The sequence below is a fragment of the Phasianus colchicus genome, chromosome 2 (assembly GCF_987193195.1).
Source record: "Phasianus colchicus chromosome 2, bPhaCol1.hap1.1, whole genome shotgun sequence".
Classification (NCBI taxonomy): Eukaryota; Metazoa; Chordata; class Aves; order Galliformes; family Phasianidae; genus Phasianus; species Phasianus colchicus.
This window is the reverse complement of record NC_143437.1, coordinates 28,274,923-28,291,581: the sequence shown is the minus strand read 5'-3', so window position 1 is coordinate 28,291,581 and position 16,659 is coordinate 28,274,923. Positions and strand designations below refer to the sequence as shown.

General features: G+C 38.4%; 1 long non-coding RNA gene across 3 annotated transcripts in view; it reads left to right on the top strand.

Annotated features, from left to right (window-relative positions):
* LOC116229671 (uncharacterized) overlaps positions 1-16,300 on the top strand; it is a 41,251-nt gene extending 24,951 nt beyond the window's left edge. The window contains exons 3-5 of one of the 3 annotated variants that reach the window (XR_004167059.2): positions 2,920-2,985; positions 4,515-4,618; positions 14,277-16,300. This is a non-coding gene — a long non-coding RNA (uncharacterized LOC116229671). Of the gene's footprint in view, positions 1-2,919; positions 2,986-4,514; positions 4,619-6,770; positions 9,927-14,276 lie in introns of those variants that run through there. The other 2 variants (XR_016464094.1, XR_004167058.2) reach the window with 2 other exon arrangements.
* Positions 16,301-16,659: the final 359 nt, after the last annotated feature.

Genomic DNA, 16,659 nt, shown 5'->3' with positions numbered 1-16,659 from the left:
ATTTACTCAGAGTTACAGTGTCTCGGATGTTACAGAGCTGGTTTGCTGCCTCCCTTCATTCTGTGCTGGATGAGCTGTACAGATAACGATTTACAAATTAAAATACACTTTCATTAACAGATTTTCGACAAATGAGCAAAGAGGGCCAGTGGAGCCACACAAGATGTTACTTGGTCCAGGAGGAGTGATGTACTTTATAATTAGTTTCATTTACATGTGTTCAGTGGGTACTGCACAAGTCATTTTTTATCCCTATCCAGAAATCATTCTCAAATAAGTTTTTGTATATGCAATTCTGATGGAAATACAGTAATGTGTTGCTAATGCTGGAGAACCTAATTAATTACTCTATCCACTGAAAGTCAATGCAGATAAGGAACTTTCAAAGATAGATAGGTTCTTGTGATTATTTTCTTTGTAATTTAATGCCCAGTGTACTTAGAGATAAAAATAAAGGATTTTATAAGATAGGGTTTTAGTTCTTGACAACAAAGGCTATTTCCTAAACCAGTCCAATACTGTCAATGGAAAGAAATGTGTTGATTAAATTGGAGGCTTTGGTGATCCATGGAGAGTGCTTAAAACTCTGAAGAACTTCCACTGTTTTGCTCTAATTACCTTGAGCAGACACAGAAAACTAGGGAATCTTTTACTCTTGCATACGTGTATATACCTACATGTTCTCTGTTCTACAGCCTTTCTTAAGAAAGCCTCTGCATGGCTAGTTCTTGCTAGGTCCAGAGGTCCTTGGCTGTGTTTCTTATTGAGACCCCAGAAGGCATGGAGAAGTTTGTTTAAAAATATTGTTGACTCAAGTAGTCCATGCAATCTGAAGAAAAGTGCATCCTTAAAAATTGCCATTAGAGCGTAAATAGAGAAAATTAGCCAAAAGTAAAAAGGGGTGGCTGAAAGGCAGTGTGTATATGAAATGCCAGAAGAAAGAGGACAGCTGACAGTCTTAAACAAGACCAATTATATACATGAAGACAAGGAGATGGTAGGTAGTTGGAACGAAAGTTTGGAATTCCAAACTGAACTTGAGAGGAAGCTGAATGCAAAGTGTTGAATGTCCTCAAGTGATAGGGGTAGCTCTTCTTCAGCTCAGAACCCTGAGAGAATTGCCAAATTAAATCTTCATTCATTCTGGAAGGATTTTAAATGTGCATTTCAAATCAGCAACAGCATAAAGCTGGAAATAAGATACTTCAATGCTTCTATGTAGAAAAAAAATGAACTGAAAAGCAAGAAATCCATGGGTAGGACCTTGGAAGCATGTTAAGTATTCAAAAAGAATCATTGAAGAGACTGATGTACAGAATGCTACAAGGGTTTATTGGATGTACATAATAATCTGATTTATTTTGTGGCCTTTTCTTCTATGCAAAGTAAGCACATCTGCTCTTCTCTAGCCAGACTTCACTAAGTTATTTTAGATATGATGCTGTGTTCATTACTAGTTCTATGTAGGTGGATCAGTATTATGTAGATCTGTAAAAACCATAAAATTGTTAAGAATGTGGCTCAATGATCAGAAAAAGGGGTAGTGTTAGAACAAGAATAACTGGGCAGTAAAACTGGTGTTTTTCCTGAAAAATTAATCTTAAGAGTAATTTAATAAATTGTTTTCATGAATGATCCTGGTCCTGGAACAAAGACGAAAGGTAACAACCATATTAATCAGTTTCAAAATAATACTCATGAAGAATTAGGTTTCAGACAATTCAAAGTAATAGGAAAGGGGCAAAATAAGTGACTTTTTACCATTATGCAATATAGGTTAAATTACAAGAATCTATCCTATTTCCTGAGATCTCACTATCCAGAAGTAAAAGAGAAAGAAAATGATGTGTATCTATTAGTCCCGAAATTTGTCAGTGGCTGAGCCACTGGTATGATGCCGTCATTAAAAATGAGTTCTCCTTGGATATATCAGAAGCATATATGGGAGTTAATAGCAGTGTTGTGGGAAGGTGTCTGGAATGCTGTGAGTGAGCCCCAAATTTGTGAGAAAAATGACTTCAGATTGGAGTAAATGTAAAGAATGAGTGTTAAAATGATTAAGAAAATGAGTGAGTATCCAGTTGTGAAAGAAAAGAAAGAGAGCATAAGCTGTTCAGCTTAGCAAAACAGAAACTGAGAAATCAGATGATTACTACCTAGGAATAAAGCAGGATAAACAGTAAAGGAATAGAGCTATTTAAGATACAGGATAGCATTGACTAAAGAGTAAAATAGATATTCATTTCTCACAATTAAATATATGATGGATGTGGGAAACTTTCCAATCATGCCAACTCTATAGCAGTGTTCTACAATACTGAAAACTCTGTAAATCTGTAGTCAAGAAAGATTAAATCAACCTGGAAGAGGTGCAAAAAAGAGTTACTAGATGAATAGCTAAATAATGAGTATATTGCTCAAGAGACATTAGAAGAAAACTTGCCTTTTCAAGCCTTTCAAAATGAGAACAGAGAGGAAATATTGCTATTCTCTATAAATACATCCAGGGAATAAAGATCAGGGAAGAAAAGCCATTTTAAGCTAAAGGAAAACATTGGTATGAGAATAAATGAATATGAACTGAATATGAATAAATTTAATCTACAAATGAGAAAAAGGCTTCTGAAGATTAAAGTAGCAATGGTAAAAATAGTGAATTGAGTGAGATAATCACTGAATTTTAGTGAAATTATTGGAGGTCATTGCTGTTTGCTGGTTATAGGAGATTTCTTCCTCTGACAGTAGAGAGTCAATGACCTTGGTGACCTAAATGGACAACTCAGATAAATCTGTTCTCAAGGAGTTCAGCCACAAAGTTCAATGAGAAGAAATAGGGACTAATTTGAAGTTGTTCTATATTAGCATTTTTTTCATTTTCAGTTGTTTCAGTTTCCTATTTTCATTTCTATTCCATAACAGTAAATGAAGAGTCAGAAGAATCTGCAGAGGAAGTTGGAGGACAGACAATGATTTTGGATACATCAGGTATGTAGGTCTTATAGTAGGTACTGGAAACTGCATTGGAAACCTAAAATATTTTTTTTCTTTATTTTTTTCTCACTCCAGAGAAAGTAATAAATTTCAGGTCATGTTTACTTCTTTTTCCCCATCATCTGCTTTGCCAAAAAAAAAAAAAAAAAAAAATTAAAGTAGAGGTGGATAGGAGGAGGGAGCAGAATCTAGTTTACAAGTTACTACTGTCTTCTCTTCCAGTGGATTGCAGCACAGCATGTGCAACAAAGCTAATGTATTCTAAGTTTTTAATGTAGAATAATAGCCACAGTACTTCTGTAAACCTTACTGTATTCATAAATAACTACGGAACTCTCTTTTTACATTGTTTTTCCCAGAGACCTTTGTGAATCAACTCAAACTATAAATACAGAAAGAATTTCTTCTGGTAGTTGGACATTTTTCTCTATCTTTGTGGAAGACAGAACAAGAAGTTAAAAATAACTGTGAAAGGAAAGAAACAAAAGATTTCAATGTTTTGAGAAGTAATTGTTTGATGCCATGTTGAGTTTTCAGTTAGAGGGTCACAAAGATCTCATTCTTGTCACTGGCTTTCTCTCTACAGGCACAGTGGATGTGATGATAAATTTCTCTTTTGTTTGCTTCAAATTGCTATACTTTATTTACCTTAAGGACCAAGGGAATTGGGCTGCTTCATGAAAACTCAAGGCCCAGAGCACTGTTATTACTAACTGTTGAATGTGTAGAAAGAGACTTGAGGAGACAATCAAGTGGTGTCAGTAGTTGGGATGATTCACTGAGAATCAGTGTTTTTAAAGGTCAGGCAACAGCCTGATTTATTTTCCCTTTCTTGAGTGATAGGGCAGTGTGAATAAGCTGAATAGAAAAACATTGCTCTAATGGCACTCCAGGAAAGAAATTGTTCATTGGGGCCATACCAGGGGCATATTTATTTTCTTCCAGTTGACATTTTCCCGTACCTTTTTCCACTCTGGTTCATTCTTCGCCAATAGTAGCAAATTATAGTTATTCCATACAAGTCATCTGCATTTTTCTCCACCAGAAATCTCAAATATTTCTGCTGCTCTTTCCCCTTTCTTGTTTCAGCAGGAATTTTGATTGTTTTTGCTATTAGTTTTGCATGTGAGTACAGTCCTAGATATCTCTAACAACTTTCACCAAACCTCAAATTCAGTAATCTCTGGAATCTCTATTCAGGTATGCTTGATGCAGTCTTGCTACAGCTATGGGAAGGAATGGAAGGACAATGTCTATTCCACCTTGTAGCTAAATTCAATCTAGAATTGCTTTTATTTTTCTTCAACAAACTTTACCTCTTTAGTTCTTTTCAGATTATTTCAGAGCATTTCTTTCAAAATGTCAGGCACATTTACTGTTGTTCTTTAGTCTGAGCGGTTTAAACTAGTTGATTTGTAATCACTAGAGAGAGCTCTGGAAGAAGTCAGACAAAAATGTTGTGTATCCTTTTAACCAGATGTGTGCTGAATAAAAACTTGTATTCTAATTTGTATCCAAATTAGGCTTGGGCTGGAGTGTGGATCTGAGGCTGAATTATGTCCAGATTTAAAGTTTAACAGCAATGATATGATGCGGATTCTTAATGTTTCTTCACAAGGAGAGAATGGTAAGTTTTCTGTAAAATTATTTCTACCATCTCCTTCACCAGACTAATTAGAGAATAGTCTGCCCATAGGACTTTAGTTGAATGGCCCAGGAGTGAAAAATGAATTCTCCTCAGTTATTTAGATTAGCATAAAGAGGATGGGAATGCTGAAGCCACAGTTGTCAAAACTAATGTGAAAACAAATGAAAATGGGCATGGTACGAGTGTCACCACAGAATCATGGAGTGGTTTGGGTTGGAATGGATCCTTAAAAACACATAGGTCCAACCCCCTGCCATGGGCAGGGACACCTTCCACTACCCTTGGTTACCCGCAGCCTCATCCAACCTGACTTTGTACACTTCCAGGGAGGGAGCATCCCTACCTTCCCTGAACAACCTGTTCCAGTGCCTCAACACCCTCATAGTGAGGAATTTCTTCCCTGTACTCAATCCCACTATCCATATTACAAACAAAGATGTTAAATATTGTTGCTCCCAATACCAACTCCTGAGGAACACTGCTTGTAACTGGACATTAAGATGTAGACCACAGTTCTTTGAGTGCAACCATCCAGTCATAGTAGAGCCTTACAATTTTTCTGGTCTTCTCACTTTCTCTAGGGAGAATCTAGAGAATTCTGTCAAGTTCACTACAGTCCACAGTTTGTAATGCAAATAAAATAAGCAAATTCAGACTTAAAATGCCATGCACTGCAAAATTGCTCCCAACCTTTTCTTGCAGGAAATAAATGAAACTAGGGTGAAATGAAAATTGTATTCATCATTTGATTAAAACCTTTTGCAGCCCATGTAATCCAAATGGCTTTATGAATGGTTGTCATTGAGACTGATGTTTGAAGGAGAGAGTCCCAGAAGTTTTTTAAAAAATTTGTTGTAAAAGGGAGAGTAAATGACAAATGAAAAGCTTACCTCCTTCCCCTTCCCCCCTCTCCCCCCAAAAGCAAGAAAGAAAATAATCATCTCTGCACCCATAGACAGCTGTGTTTTGAAGAAAATACTTTTCTGCTCTAGAAATAGAAAATAGCAGCATCTTGAATCCTGGGAGAATTCCCAACTTACAAAATTTTCTCCTTTGTTTTCTTAAAACTGTCAACAACAAGATGATAAATTGAAAGCCTTGAAAGTTAAAATCAGCTCTACTCTAGACCACCTCCTGCAGAGACAGTAGTAGATCACAGAAGCTTTCCAGATTTAACCTGCTTTCTTCTCAGATAAATATACCTCTTCTGAGGATTAGGGAGATGTTTGGTCCTCTTTAAGCATTGTTCTTTTGGAAGTTTTGTTGAAACTCCCAACATAAAGAGAGTAATGGTGTTGGTGACGTTTTCCTGAAGACTCCCAGAACTCTTCCAGCAGAAGCACATATCCAGTAGATTTAAAGTGGGAACTCATCTTTTCAGCCAAGGTTTTGGGGACTTCCCATGGTTATGCTTGTGTGAATTGAATATATAACTCTAGAATTTAATAGTTCCTAGAGCTTTGAGTCTTTCTGCAAAGCTCATCATAATCTCTAAGCCCTCTGGAAAAAATGAGCAGTTTGTATGTTCATTCAGGAATGCATTGTCAAGATTTTGGCCTGATCAGAAGTGAATTGTATTCCTCTCCATCTTCAACCTTCTGGATGACTTTGATCTGACACTTTTGCCCATTTTACCTTTGCCTAAATTGCTTTACTGAGAACTAAGTTATCAAGTCCTTCAGAGAAGGGACTGGCTGTTTTACCTATCACCAGGATCTCTTGTTAGAATTTTAGAAATTAGGGATGTAGACAAGGTCTAGAAAAAATATTTTATGGGATCAGGTACAGCTCTAAGCCCAGAGTTCAATCCTGTGATTTCCTGCTATTCTACATAGTGCAAAAAAAAAAAAAAAAGAAAAGTAACAAATGAGAAAACTGCAAGAAAAGCAGACATTTGTGAAAAAGAACAGACATTTAATCCCATAATACCCTCATCATTTAAATTTGCCTTGATTCGTGCATACTGAGTATTTCTCTTTTTCAATGCAGAGCATTTATTTTCTGAAGCAAGTACGTTTCTGTCCCCTCCACACTCTCAAACTGTATGTGTAATATCATTTACATTACAGAAATGTCTCTTGTTCTTTCCAAAATCTTTCACCTCTCATGAAATGCTATTTTGCCTCCACAGATAAGAGCCACTTTCATCTATTGGTGCAAGTGTAACTCAAGCATCGTAGTCACTAGCTACTGAGAACCCTAGTTGATTTTTAGCCAGCCTTTATTGGATTTCAGTTACAAGAACACTGTATTCACCATGACTTACTTTTTTATGTGAGATCTAAGCCGTATCTTTAATTTCACTGGTATTCTATGACTCACATCTTTTCATCCAGTGTTATAAAAACTGTTCATTACTGGTTTAACAGCAAGCAGGAATTAAGTTACTTCTTTGTATTTGGTTAGTCTTAAGTCTTCAGACTTATGTGAATTAGTACTATCATTGATAATAGGAATGAATTCACTTCAGGAATCACTTCAGAACTTTATTTTGGTCATTAAAAGATAAGATTGTAGAAATGATGATCTGGGTTATAGTGCTGTTACAGCCACTGGCTTACTGGGGAAAAGTCACTACATTTTCTCATGCTTCAGTTTTCTGTTTGCAACATACTAGTTTTCCTCACAATGTGCTAAGAAAACTTCATCTTCTGATTATGAAAAAATGGCTATTAAGGATTGCTTTATTATTTGCAATGCCTTTTATTTTTAATAATCATCGTCAGCCAGGAGAATATCTTCAGGCACCATGAAAATAATTAAAGAGAGCAAGACAATACAGATAAAAACTTCTTTAATTATTTTTTAATAGGGCTTTTGTTGGATTACAAAATGTCACTGAAATAATAACAACATAAAATAAGAGATTTGTTTCTCTCTTTCATTTTCCAGAGCTGGTGATCTGTAACTGCCTGTTAGCTGTTACACAATCATGTCTCTTGGTATGCATTTAATACTTTAAATATGCCCCTGATTATATGAAAGCTTGATTATTCCAACATCTTTTAGGTTCTGCATGATAATCAAGGCTGTGCTGGAAGGACCTGATCTAATGCCAGCTGTTGGCAAAGCAAAACCCAACACTAAATCCTGCAGGCAATATTATGTGTTTTCTAAATCCATGTTCCCTGAGGGAAACCTGTGTAGCTTCAAATTGGGCAGCAGTAAACAGCATGGGCCTCTACTGTGATTTTTCCCTGATGTTTCACATTGCATTGTGGGGAAAAAAAAAAATTCTTCCACTCTTATGTTTGGAAAATTTAAAGCAGATGTAACTAGCCTCATGACAGAGGCAATCTGAAAATTAAAATTTCCTCTTAGTTCAATCTCACTCAGTAATGGCTTTGTCAGATTGAGTTTCAGATCTCCTCACCATTCATTTATCTGTGGTCTGAATAACAGAATCAAGAAGGCTAGTAAAAGTACAGCAAAGTGACCAATAAATTAAGAGATTACTTTCCTATGAAGAGGATTTTTAAGCATATAAACAGGTTAATATTAGGTAACTATATTAATGAGTAGATAGCCTGCAGATGAATAAACAAATAGGCAAACTGTAGTAATGATCTATTATCTATTGTATCACTTCCTAGGTTGACCTATGTTAGACATCTGCTTTGGAGCAAGTTTCACATTTTGGGAGTACCTGTTTCTCCCCATTCATTAGATACAAATCTAGGGTAAAATCACCACACTATATATATATATATATATTCAGGTAGATGAGATAAATCCCATCCTCACATGCTCCAACTTCTGGTAATACTTTGGGCTCAGTTTTACTAAACCTAACTAGAAAGTAAAAACCACAGTACCAAATCATACAGTAGTCAACACTAAAGTGTCTAATTCCTGGAAATAACTGTGTTTCAAATCCGATTTTGTAGTCAAGATTCTATTGCACAATACTGTATCTTCACTCCTCCACAATAAATACTTTCAGTTGGTCATCAGTGTTCTAGCTGATATTATAAAAATAATCTATTTTATTCTCTAACTTTGAAACGGGGATAATATTTTTTGTGAGGGTGAAGTGCTTCCATTAGTGTGCAAGGTGAAAGATCTTATTAGTTGGTTAACATCTTCCAGTTCACCATGCTTTTAGATACAATTTCTAATTACATCTGCAACAAACCATTTTGCGTTGCTAACGTTTTGGAATATCTTATTCTGTAAATGTAAATCCTTCTGTAGTTCCAAACTCTAAAAAGTTGATCAAAAGCTCTATTTGAAATGGGAATTTTTCCTCAAATAATGTAAATCTGCTTCTGATTATTTCTCATCAAAAGACTCACCTTTATCTGAGGATTCTGCTCCAGTTCCTTTTTTCCTCCCTTATTCCTCTGTCTCTGCATACATTTTAAAGTCTAATTTAGGCTTCCAACACCATACTAAATGTTATCTATTCTCTTAGATCCTTATTTAACTGCTCTTGTCTTAATTTCATCTCTTACAATTGTAACTCATTATTCAGGTTATTTCTCACAAGATTGATTTGAGTATTAGAGGATCATTTACTTTTCCATTATAACAGCCACTTCAGGTTATAAATTCTGACTGTAAGGAGAAAATGTGCTTATCAGTTTTGTCAGCATTTGTGTAAAACAGGACTGGGCTTGTGCTGAAGAGACTATCACGGCTGCTACAGTTTCTTTCTTTGCATTTTCTGTGGATAATCCTGCTGTTGAATCTCTTGCATGCTGAATTGTAGGGGAAAATGCTTGATTTTTGTTGACATTTTCTGTTGTGTATTGAGTAAATGCCTGAAATAAGAGAATCTTTCTATTGTTTACCAGTGCTAAGAGTTGCTGCTTGGATGAGCAGATGGTTCTGGTGATTATTAGCTATGGCTCTGTGGCTTACGTTGCTACTGTTGGGAACAATTATGGCTTTTCTTTCTTTGTGTTGTATTCTAAACCTGCAAGAGCTTACTGGAGGCTGCTGCCATTTTATGTTTACTTCAGACAGGGTATGTTGCAGAAGATACATAACTCTCCACTGTGGGGGCTTTTGTTCTTCCATATCAGGCTTGTTTGATGGCAGTGGTTACAATTCTTAGTGGATTCTCTATGTGTTCATCAGAAGTTTTTGATTAAATGTTACTCTTCCTGTGCTTTATCTTTCAAAACAGTTGTTCATAAATATATGTGCTGCCAAAAGCAATGATGTGAATAAGGCATGACTGTGAAGTGAGGGTTATTTCTCTCTGGCAAGAGAGAGCTTAGAAGCCATGCTTTTTGGCTGAAAGCCAGCCAAGTCTGGTAAAGAGGCATGACCAAATTTTTGATTGCGTATTCATACATTACATTTGAAAATATACAAGTGATGTATTTATGTCGGCTGAAAAGGGACTTGCAGGTATATATATTTAAAAAAAAAAAAAAAAGAAAGAAAGAAAAAAGATGGTATTTTGGCAATCTTGAAACCTATTCTCAGATTCCTTTATCAAAACTAGAAAGCATGGCTGCATGTTTTTCACTGTTCACAGGTCTGTGTTTAGCCCATGTATCTAAATACATACAATTATTTGCCATAGTTTGAGTTTGCACTGCACTACAACCCATGTCCCAGTTTCAGCCAAATTAGAGTTAATAGCTCACTGATGTTTGGTTATTACTGAGTGATGGGTGCATGCCTGGAGTTGGCAGGGCCAGGTGTTTGATGGGGAAGAGTTGCTGCTGTGACGGCACAGGATAGAGCCACATTGCAAGTGGAGCTGGACCACATGCTGTCCATGGGCTGCATGTTGGACATGCCTGGACTAGCCAATATGAGGGATCATGGCCTTGCAACAGTTCTGCATCAGCATTGAGTTGTTCAGCTGGGCGCTGCCCAGCTCCTCCTACACTGTGCAGGGCTTCAGGCTGTTAGCCCTTGTCCCACAGAGGCTGCATCAGAGCAAGGCTCCCCACAGCCCTGCTCAGCTGTTGGACCCATCGGCTGGCCTGGCTTTGGCCTGTCCTGATCCCTGCTTTGGTGCCCCCCCCCCAGCCCAGCACCCCCACAGCTCCAAGCACTCCTAGCCCTAGGAAGTTGCTGGCCCACATGCTGCAGTGACAAGACCCACTGCCAGTGCTAAATGTAAAGCTGCTTGCTTACATCCTGCAACAGTCAGGTTTAGTTCTGGTTTTATATGAGTGGTTGCTTGGGGAAAGCTGACACTCATAAAATGAAGCACAGAAAATCTTGTTAGTGACTTGTCATAATTTTCCCCGCTTACTTTATGGGAGCAGACTAAACAAACAGTTGCTCGGCTCTGCACAGAAGGGTCCGGCAGCTTTCCCCAGTTCCCAGACAATGACATTGATTAATCACAGGGCCATAAGTTGAAACAACACAGAGTACATTTACTGTGCGGTTCCATTTGGAAACCCTCTGAGTAAGAAATGTGAGATATCCGGAGAGGAATGGCAAAGTGGCAGAAAAAAAGTTTGCCAATGTATGTCTCTCCTGTCAGTTATTTACAAGACCTAACTATGTTGTGAGCAGGCCTCAGCTGTGCAGGGCTTGGAATGCCAAGAACACTTGGAAAACTTGTATTACATTGCTGCAAGACTTGGCTTGGTGTTATCCATGGTGGTGGCCCTGAAGCAGACAAGGCATAAACATGAGCATTTCTGAAGCTACAGATATTTTTGTGAATGCTCCAATTAGCTCATTTGTGGCTAACATAATGGTTTGTGAGGGAATGTTCCCATATGTAATAAACACCACAAGTGTTGTACTGGAAATGTCAGCTGCTTTAAAATACAAACAGGACATGATTCTCAGATTAGAAGTCGTTTACTGCCATGCCACTTAAAAGGAGGAGAAGGAGTACCCACAAATAGCTGGATAAAAAGGTGCAAATAGGTTGAGCTGCAGTGGGAGCATGACAGGTTTAACAGATAAGGTTTCATAGCTTTTGATCAATTTGTGTCAAAGAATATCTCATTCTGATATGAACATTGAGTCTCCCATCTACAAGAAAGGCCATAAAGAGGATCTAGGGAACTACAGGCCTGTTATTCTGACTTTGGTACCAAGGAAAGTTATAAAGCAGATCATCTTTGGTGAGATCACACAGCATGTGCGTGGCATCCAGGGGATCAGGCCCAGCCAGCACAGGTTCATGAAAGGCAGGTCATGCTTGACCAACTGGGTCATCTCCTTCTACAACTGGGTTACCAGACTGGTAGATGAGGGAAAGGCTGTTGATGTAGTCTACCTAGACTCCAGCAAAGCCTTTGATATGGTCTCTCACAGTATTCTTCTGGGGAAACTGGCTGCCCGTGACCTGGACAGGTATACCCTTCTTTGGGTAAGGAATTGGCTGGAGGGCTGTACTCAACAGGTAGTGGTTAATGGAGTTAAGTCCAGCTGGCAACCTGTTACAAGTAGTGTCCCCCAGGGTTTGGTACAGGGGCCTATCTTGTTTAATATCTTTATTGATGACCTAGATGAAGGGATTGAGTGTACCCTCAGTAAGTTTGCAGATGATACCAAGTTGGGAGGTGGTGTTGATCTGTGTGAGGGTAGGGAGGCCCTTCAAAGGGATCTAGATAAGCTGGATTGCTGAAGTGAATGGGATGAGGTTCAACAAGGCCAAGTGCTGGGTCCTGCACTTTGGCCACAATAACCCCAGGCAACGCTACAGGCTTGGGGATGAGTGGCTGGATGATTGTAAAGAGGAAAGGGACCTGGGGGTGTTGGTTGATGCATAAGCCGACAGTGTGCCCAGGTGCCCAAGAGGGCCAATGGCATCCTGGCCTGCATTAGAAATAGTGTGGCCAGCAGGAGCAGGGAGGTAATCATCCTCCTGTACTCAGCACTGGTGAGGCCGCACCTCGAGTACTGTGTTCAGTTTTGGTTCCCTCACTACAGGAAAGACATTGAGGCCCTGGAGCGTGTCCAGAGAAGGGCAATGAAACTGGTGAGGGGTCTAAAGCACAAGTCCTATGAGGAGTGGCTGAGGGAGCTGGGATTGTTTAGTCTGGAGAAGAGGAGGCTCAGAGGAGACCTTATTGCACTCTACAACTTCCTGAAGGGAGGTTGTGATGAGGAGGGGTTTGGCCTCTTCTCCCAGGCAACAAACAGGACCCGAGGAAATGGCCACAAGTTGTACCAGAGGAGGTTTAGGTTAGATGTAAGGAAGAACTTTTTCTGTCAGAGTGTGGTCAGGCACTGGAATGGCTGCCCAGGGAGGTGATGGAGTTGCAATCCCTGGCAGTGTTCAAGAGGCGTCTGGATGAGGAGCTGCGAGATACGGTTTAGTAGCTTGTGGTAGCAATGGTGATGGGAGGACGGTTGGACTAGATGATCTTGCAGGTCGTTTCCAACCTTGTGATTCTATGATTCTATACTTTAGAACTGGTGAATTAGCACATTTAAGGAACAGTCTTTTATTTTTCCGTCAAGTGGGTAAAAGGAGAACATAGAGGTAACTTACTTGGTTCAGCAGCAGCAAACTTCACTACTGCAACTCACACCACTGAGATTAGCTTGTCCTGAATTTGTGAGGAACAGGAGAATTCACTAGGTTCTTCTCTTTGAGTCAGTAATTCTGCAGAGGAAAATCACGGAATCACAGAACTGTAGGGTCTGGAAGGGACCTCCGGAGATCGTTGAGTCCAACTTCCCTGCCAAAGGGAAGGCTCCCTGCATCAGGTTGCACAGGGCGTTATTTTATGCTGTCTCCTTTCTCCACCATGAAAAGGTTGTCTTTAGAGACATAGATGTCTTTGATCATTGTAAAATATTTCTAAACTAGTGATGTAGTAGCATGAGACTCTGACCTGAACACAGAAGCACAGTTTATATCCAAAATGACCAATTCAGAATCTTTTGAAAGATAAATAACTATAGGTGTTAGCTACCTAAAACTTCAGTTCTTTTCATTAGTGCACTGACTCTTTATAGTTATCTAGTTTATTAAGAAATACAAGCCTTATAATGCATTTTAGAAAATTACTTTGTTGCTTAAGTAATAGATTGGAACAGCACTGAAGAGCCATGCTGTTCTATTTGGTATAAAAAAGCATTCATGACCCCATTTAAAACCATATCACGTGCTCTGTTCGAAGCTGTTCCAAGTCATCAGCTGCATCTGCATTCGTATGTACAACATATGGCATTTAACTACTACATTTGAACTGTTACAGCTATGTTACTGAGTTCCTGTGATTGTTTCCACCTTGTGGCAAATGTGGGATATACAACTTTCCAAACATCGCTCTATACCAGATTCAAATATGTCTTCTGTTAAATGAGTCCCTCTTACTCCACAATTGTCCTTTACACTTCCATTTGTACTAGTGAATACGTGAGCATTGTTTGGTAGACTCTTGCATAGATGAGCCAAGAAAATAAGTATTGTTTACATTAAGAATGGTCAGAATAAACTGTCTGATCACATCTGTGGATGCTAAGTCTTTTCACAAATGCATTTGAAGCCATTCAATGCCCTGATGCCCTGTGAGCTGAGGTGTGTGTTTGGATGTTTGTTTTCTGTAGTTCTCTTTCGCTTTTTTTTTTCTTCTTTTTTTAGTGGACTGGAACAGATAAACGTTGATGTTTCTTCCTTCCTGTCTTTTTTGGAAGATAGCTGTAATATTTGCTGCTTTTTTTTTTTTTTTTCTTCTCTCCCCTCCCCCCCCAGTAATTAGAAACCTTTTTCAACTGCCACAATTCTGTCATTTTTGAAGAGTGACCTTGCCACCACTTGCTTCTTCAGGACTCTTACTTTCATTAGTAACAAAGCAATGAGAAGAATACCTGTCAGAGTAAGTGACTGGATGCTCCAATTTACACATTCTTTTGGATGTTGCTTGTCTACTAGAGAGGTTGTATGAACTGTTGATTGACACTTCAATGCTTTTCCAGAATGTAAACTTCTGTAAATGGATGTTAAAATAAAACAGATATTAATATTTGAGTGAAACAAATTGAAGTATTGCATGGCGCATAAACCTCACAGAATTGATGTCAATTCACTTGAAATGGTGCTTTGTCCATGATGTTTGCTGTCTGATTTTATGAGTTGCTGAGGTGTGCATTGAAGGGAACTTCTAAGAGAAAGATTATTTGAATCCCCAGCCCAGGAGCTGCACCGAGGATTAGTTGAAATGAAGGAGGAAGATCTTAACTACCTGGGAGTGTGAATATATTAAAATACACTGATGTGATCATGTATTCTTAATGTGTCAGATGTTGCAATTGCATAATAACATTTTTACTTCTGGAACAAAGACTACATAAAAATTTAGAGCCTTTTCTTTACCATGCAAGATAATACATATGAAGTACAATGAATGTTATCTACTTGTTAGGCTGCCTGATAGAACCCTTGCTTATGTGACGGTTTAGATAATTTGAAAATTCCCTTTGGGCAGAAATCAAGGATATTTTGTTTATCACTTTTCTGCAGAAAGGAGCACTGGACCACTGATATAATTAGGTTTTTAATTAAATTTTATTGAATTCATGCTTAAATTATTTCATAAAGAAATAAGTATGTATTCTGCTGTTTTCTACTATTTGTCTTCTTTCACTCATATTTTCAAGTCTTCATCAGAAAGATTGACTGTTCGGCAGCTGACATGATGAAAGAACCTACAGATTGCTCTGGAAATAAATTATGAACTGAGATGGATTAATTCTTGGCAATACTCAGCAAATCAGTTATACCTGTTTTTCTCTACCTGAAAAATAAGGTTAAGCTGAATTTAACTATGTCACAAGAATATTGGGAAAATTGAGCACACATTCATGTTCAGCATCGTCTTCCTGCACTCTTCCTGAAAGAGGAGAAATCCGACTGAGCTCCCTATGGGAGGAAGAGCCTTTTCCCTTGTGCCATGCACAGGTGGGCAGCACTCAGGGCCCTTGCTGTAACTGAGGACTAGTAGGTGCCAGTCCTCATTTGATCTTTCAAGACCATTCTGAAATCTGTCAGTTAAGACACTTCAACCTGCAAAGTCTGTGTTATTATTATCATTATATATTGTGAATGCATTCTTCAGTTTTAAACAACCTGTTCCTGTGTATCCCTTCCAGTTTTGGTTGCCTCTAAACTTCCTAAACACATGGGAGCAAGTGAATGTTCTATCAGTGGTGCTGGTCCCACAAGTGTGATGTAAATAAATCCCAGGTGTTTTGATGTTACATATTTGACCTCACAGCTGCTAACACTTTTCTGTGATGTGCATCTTCATATTTGTAGGAGCTTCCTATCTATAAGAGGTAAGGGTGTTTTATGTTCATTTCAGACATAACATTTTTACACAGGAAATATCCATGCTGTTCCTTTTCATAAGAATGTTATGCCTGTTTTCTTGTTATTTATAAATTTCTTTTATCTTACCCCGTAAGAGTCACTGAGGATATGAAAAGAAAATGACAGTTTTCTGTTTATAGCAAACACAGCATTAATGTGCATCTTTCTCTTCTGCATTTTCCTTCTGATCTTCCAGCATGCAGAACAGTTTTCCTGCTAATTCATTTAAGGCTGCTCTGTCTGAACACCAGGTAGAATAGGAAAATGTGCAAGCGTAAAAATGCAGAAGCATTTCCTACGCTATGATTTGGAGGGATAAAGCAGGCAGTTTCAGAATTGCAGAAGGGTTGCTTGCATTTGTTGCAATGTTATAGTGGCTGAGCAGGGGGCTCATGGGACCCTCTTGCTTTACTGCCCAGAAGTGAAACTGAGGGCCAGCTCATGTGTACCCTTTTCACTGGACTAAATGAATTGGATTAAAAATTTTCCTTCTTCCCTTCAGTTCATGAGGTCATCTGATGCATTATGATGTTCTAATTCCTAATATCTTGTAGATAAAGTGACTATTTCTGTGTCTGAGCTTCTCCTGTCTTCAGTGTTTTGCCTTGTAGGATTGGAAAACCAACGAATTCTGCTTAATTTGGAATCACTGTCCTCATATACAGCAAATACTTCTCATTCACTTTCTCTCTCGATGGTTTCTCTGCAGGCTTATTTTCTCTCTTGCTCCAGGCTGTGATGATTGATTCATAAAGCACAGAGCTGT